The 6084-nt window shown below is 50.6% G+C and overlaps 1 long non-coding RNA gene across 1 annotated transcript; it reads right to left on the reverse strand.

The window, feature by feature from the left end:
• Positions 1-507: 507 nt before the first annotated feature.
• Positions 508-2049, reverse strand: LOC141373271 (uncharacterized). The gene is made up of 2 exons (XR_012379056.1): positions 1257-2049; positions 508-996 (listed from the first exon to the last, which is right to left on the reverse strand). It is a non-coding gene; the product is annotated as an uncharacterized lncRNA (long non-coding RNA).
• Positions 2050-6084: the final 4035 nt, after the last annotated feature.

A 6084-nucleotide genomic window follows, 5' to 3' on the forward strand; every position in this document is an offset into this window, starting at 1 on the left:
AGAAGCAGGCTTCCCGCTGAGCAGGGACCCCCAACCCTGGGCTCCATCCCAGGACCCTGAGATTATGACCTGAGCAGAAGGCAGATGCTTAACTGACTGAGCCACCCAGGCATCCCAGGAGTTTGGTTCTTGATGCTGATGGAACCTCAGAATCACTGGGGAGGTGAAGCAAACCCTAACAACAGGTACCTGGGCGGGCCCTACTTCCTGAGATTCTGATTCAGTTGGCCTGGGGCAGACCCAGATAGCAGTTTTATCTTTAACTCCTGCAGGGACGCTAATGCTGAGCCAAGGTTGAAAACTTGGGCTCTATCTTGTCCCGTGCTGGGTCTCAGAGCCATTTGTAGCTAGACCCAGGGTAGTGGAGTGAATAGTCTGACCCACCTGCTGTAGTGCTCTGGATGAATTCATGAATGAAATGAGCCACAAAACTGCATATAAAAATATTTCGTAGGGTTTCTTTTTTCTTTTTTCTTTTTTTTTTTAAGATTTTATTTATTTATTTGAGAGAGAGAACGAGAGATAGAAAGCACGAGAGGGAAGAGGGTCAGAGGGAGAAGCAGACTCCCTGCCGAGCAGGAAGCCCGATGCGGGACTCGATCCTGGGACTCCAGGATCATGACCTGAGCCGAAGGCAGTCGCTTAACCAACTGAGCCACCCAGGCGCCCATGGGTTTCTTTTTTCTTGTTGGTTTTTTATTTCACCATCCTCTTGCCCTCAGGAGATTTTGAAGAAACAAACTGGATGCAGACTGGCTTGCTTTCTTGCAGCATAAGGATTGCTAAGGCATCCCAAAGCACCTCCTTCCAACAGATGGGGGGGGGCTCCTTGCCCTGATGTCGTGCATGTCCCACCGTCCGGTGATTTCCTGCCATTTGCCAGCAGTGGCAGGTAACTTGCCAGCAGTAACTTGGGCAAGTTACTGTAGCTCTTTGTGCCTCAGTTTCCTCATGCATACCGTTGATCACGGGCATAGTGGTGGCCACTTCACGGTACTATTGATGAAGGGGAAATACGTGCATTCATGTAACAATGACACATGGGTGGGTTCTCAGAAATGTTATCTATTATTATTATTTCTAGAGAAGCGTGGTGGGTGTGGCAAGCAGGAGGCAAGAACTGACCAACTGCTTGGCCCCTGCACTGGTGTTATCACGGGTGTTTCTGGGAGGATATCAAAGTTGCTCTTTATATATCAAAATTGTATCATTTGGGAGGATTGGAAATGCCATTGACAAAACAGTTCAGTACCTACCGTGGATATTGGAGAGCTGCCGGCGCTTCCAAAAATCAGACAACTTAGCACAATCAAAGAATTCTTTCTCACACTGTGTTTTCAATTCGCCCCCTCTTCTGCATCTGCAGACGGTTCAACATTTCCCAAAACCTGCAAACGGGTCGATTCGGCGGCTCAGGGAGCCCCCTTGTGGCACGCTGGACGAACGGCTCCCCTCACGGGGCGCGGCGCTTTCCTCTCTGGAAGTCACAACCCGCCCCCCGCCTCCCCGCCGAAGGGACAGCCGAACACATCGACTCGGTGGCGCTGGGGCCGCTCCCGGGCAGGCGGAGAGAGCTGCCGAGGCTTCTGTCTCCTGCAGCTCTGGGCAAATGCCAGGCCGCTGGGTGCCCGCGCCCGTGGGGCGGCCGGCGGGGGCCTGAGGTTCCAGGGCGGCACCGCCACCTCCTGGCGTGCTCTAGTCCGTCCCGTTGATGCTGCGCGTCTTGCACCGTGGGACATCCCTGCACGACAGCGAGTTGTCAGGCGTCGCCCATGACTTGCAAACGGGCCTCCAGGCACTGCTGTGTGAAATGCTGTAGTGAGCTCAGCCTGCCACTGTGACACAGGAGAACCCAAGGTTGTCCTTCTAGCTTGGACACTTTCAGTTTTCCAGGACCGCAACTTAGCATGTACCTGCTGGGAAGACTGTGCTTTGCCTTCTTTGCAATTTTATCATAGTTGTTCAGCATTTTGGAAAATATCCCTGCACCCTGCCTCCCTTAACCCTTATTTCAAAAACTCAAATATAAACAGAAAGCAGCTTCTCTTTAAATTCCTCCTTTCCTCGTTATCTAGTAGGTGAAAGCCTCTGATGATTTCATCAGATCTCTGGTGAGGTTGAACCCGAGCATTTTCACGTGGCGATAAATATTATTTTATCATAAACTACCTTTTATTTCTAATTTATTACAGTTAGAACATTTAATTTTTAAATTCTCTGTGAGATCTGATTATACTATCTGTGAAATTTATTTCAGGAGACTGAAGGGGCTGTTAAGAATCAGTTGCTATGGGGAATCATTTGCTATGGGGCGCCTGGGTGGCTCGGATGGTTGGGTGTCTGCCTTCGGCTCGGGTCATGATCTCAGGGTCCTGGAATCGAGTCCCACATCGGGCTCCTTGCTTAGCAGGAAGCCTGTTTCTCCCTCTGCCTGCCACTCGCCCTGCTTGTTACTCTCCCTCTCTCTCTGGCAAATAAATAAATAAAATCTTTAAAAATAAATCATTTGCTGTAACAGGGGTGTTGGATCTGTCAGCGATGAAATCCACTGTTCCAAGGTACGGAAGGAGCAAAAGTTGGATGTCAGGGTCTCTAGAGAAACAGAACCCAGTGGGACCCCCTCCCCCCACCTGAGAAGTCCCACAATCTGCCACCTGCAAACTGAGAAGCAGGAAAAGTCCTGCTGTAATTCAGCAGGTGTAATTCAGAGTCCGAAGGCTGGAGAACCAGCACCCCTGATGTCCAAGGGCAGAAGACGGATGTCCCAGCTTAAGCAAAGGGAGCACATTCTCCTTTCTTCCAACTTTTTGTTCTATTCTATCGGATGATGCCCACCCACCCTAGTGGTGAAGGGCGATCTTCCTTGCTCAGTCTCCTGGTTCGAATGCTCATCTCCTCTGGAAACACCCTCAAGGACATACCCAGAAGTCATGTTTTACCAGCTCCCTGGGCATCCCCTAGCCCAGGCAAGGGGACACATGAAATGAACCATCCACTGTCTTCACTGACTGAGGTGATTTCTCGGCACTTCTTTCCTCATGAGGTGGAGGTGGTGGTCCCGGGTCCTTGCCCATGTTTCCCCTTCCCTTGCCAGCTGAGAGCACCTATCACTTCCACTTTACTGGAGAGGCTTTGTAAATGGGAACAGAGGTCCAGGTTGGGCTTGGAGAGAAAGAAAAGATCAGGACCCCTGATTGGTGGAATCAGTTCTGCCTCAACTTCGGGCCTCCGAATCTTCATCGGGTAAAAGTGGGCGCTGAAAGCTTTGAGCGTGCACGTTCTCTTCAGCTGGGCATGTGGAGGGTCCCACGTCCTGCCCCCTCCCTCCCAGGGCTGCTCACCTGGCCTGGGGGATGCTGGGCACCTGGGGGAGGGCCCAGCCACAGTCTAAACTCCCAGACCTGTGGGAGCAGCCAGACTCCTTGGCCACAGCTGATGAGCACACCTCTCTTCCCTCCCAGGAGAGGGGACATGGGACTTCTCGGGAGAAGAAAAGGGGCCTCTGAATTAGACTTGGGGGATGGATGGGGAGATTTGTATTCAATCCCTGGACTGATTCTATTTTCGCTCTCAAATCTGTGTGTCAGCCACTATTCTTTGGTGTATGATATTGTTTTGACATCTGTGAAGCTGGCAAACTCTCGAAGTCTCTTGGAATCTTAAAAATTGGATCTATGAAATTGGCATATCCTAATAAATGACAAGCCAAAAGCCTTAGGGCATTTGCAGTAAGTATTATTAGACCCACTGCACTGGCCCACAAACACATCCCATATTTAAATTGAAATATAAGAAGTCATTCATGCAAAATTTTACTACCCAACTTCTACCCTCCCCGAGTTAGAGCTCTAAACCAGGAAAAACTAAAAACATCTCCCAAGCAGCGAAAAAAAGTTTCCAGGGCCTTAGATGAAAGCTCATGCATTGCTCAAAGGAACATTCCTCCACTCAGACTCAGTTCACTTTTATGTTAGACACAAATCTATCAAGTTTGGTCATATGGTTTCCAGACTGGAATAGATTAAAGGCAAAAATCACAAATTGGGAGGAGGGTGGTGGTCCTGCTGGAGACTTGCTAGCAACAAAGAAAGAGATGGAAACACGGCAAAATCAGACAGAAACTCCCAAAGAAGGACAGGCTGGGCTGTTTCAGTGGAAGGCACCTCCAAAGCTCCTGAGGCAACACGTTAGCCCAGCACAGAGCTGGAGGTAAATAATGAGCCAAGGTAGATAAGGATGACCCCGAGCTGCCCGGAAAAAGTGGACATTCTGTATAACAGGGTCCTAGTTTGTATGCTCATGAAAGCAGAGCTGGGGGCAAGGACTTGGATGCGGTTTAATTGGGAGGTAATCCCAGGAGGCAGCGCATTGAGACGGAAGGAGGAGACGCCAACACGAGGATGTCCTGTGGAAGGTGCTGTTGCCCACGGGGCTTGGTTCCATAAGGACTGCCTGAGGAGCGTCCAGAGTGTCCCGAGCTGCCCTGACCTGCCCCCTCCTACCGCCAGCTTCCATTCACCCCCTGCTTCTGGAAGTGGGGCTAGGGAAAGCCGGGTGTGAGGCGGGCAGAAGGCACCTGCTGCCGGCACCCTCTGTGGGCAGCAGCTGTAAACTCTAAGGGGGTGATGTTAGAGGTTTTAATCAATCAATACGCTGAGTCCTCAGTTATCAGTAGGGCAAGTACGAGCCAACCCAGAATGGTCATTCAACAGGGCTCTGGGAATGTCGGAAGAACCCGTGCTTGTGGATACGCCCATGGGGGTGCTGGGGGTGCAGTACCCTCCGTGAGCTCATGCCAATGGAGGCACTGGGGGGCTTTAATTAATCCTGGCTTCAGCCCTCAGGACACGCAATTAAAGCAGCCCTCCTGCCCCCCTCTTTCGGCCAGGGCTGCTTGTCTAGTGTGACGTTTTCCTCTAGCCACACCTTACGTTTCATTTACCCCTCTCTTGGGCTGGTATTAGGGTACGATCCCTTCATTCATTCCACAAATGTTTCCCAGTGTCTTAGGCCAAGCTCCCCAGAAGCAGACCTTGATGATGTGATGAGCACTGGGTGTTATATAAGACTGATGAATCACAGACCCGTACCTCTGAAACCAATAATACATTATGTGTTAATTAAAAAAAAATAGAAATAAAACTTCAAAAAAATTAAAAAAAAAGCAGACCTTGAGATGAGGGTCCAGATGTAGTTTTATTTATTTATTTATTTATTTATTTATTTATTTGCTTATTTACTAGAGGGGTTGGGGGGGCAGAGGGAGATGGAGAGAGAGCATCTTAAGCAGGTTTCATGGCCAGCACGGAGCCCGACATGGGGCTCGATCTCACAACCCTGAGATCACGACCTGAGCTGAAATCAACCGACTAAGTGACCCAGGCGTCCCAAGATGTAGGTGATTTCTTAAAAGGAAGCGATCCCAGGAGAAACTGGTGAGGGAATGGGAGCAGCAGGGCGGAGCCAGGAAGCCAGGCGGCATGTGATTTCGGGGGAGAACCAGCCCCTGCCTGGTCCAGCAGGAAAGCTCTGGAGTGTAAATCGTTTCTCACTTTGCCCCAACTCAAGGCAAGGAGCTGGGCTTTACATGCCTCATCTGTCGGCCACTGCTAAGGGCCAGCCCCCTGAATCCCTGCTGCTCCCCAGGAGGCAAAGCAGCCCCAGTAGCTTGGGGTCAGCTCTCCAAGGAGTCACAGGTGCTCAGGTGAGGAGTGAAAACACCCAGAGGCTGAGCAAAGGCACACAGAATAAGAAAAGGGGACCCCGGGGGTCTGCAGGAGTGTATTGCTAGTGTCCTGCAGTTAGGCTTTACTCTGAGCCTGGCGCTAGCCTAAGGGTGTGGCTTTACCAGTAACACTTGGAAGAACTGGTTTGGGCCATTCCTGCTCCCGAGTGCACTAGACCCTAGGAGACATGGATCCTCTATCCAACGCTGTAACTTTAAGGGCCTTGGTTTCCCATATATAAGTGAGGGGGTTTGACTCTCTAAGAACCCCCCATCCCACTTCTACCCTCACAAGTTGGATGGTCACGGAGGCTTAACATTATGGTGTGTATGCACTGACAGAGCGTACACTTTTCAGC

The sequence above is a fragment of the Callorhinus ursinus genome, unplaced genomic scaffold, assembly GCF_003265705.2.
Source record: "Callorhinus ursinus isolate GAN/ISIS: 27379988/994484 unplaced genomic scaffold, GSC_fseal_2.0 scaffold1, whole genome shotgun sequence".
Classification (NCBI taxonomy): Eukaryota; Metazoa; Chordata; class Mammalia; order Carnivora; family Otariidae; genus Callorhinus; species Callorhinus ursinus.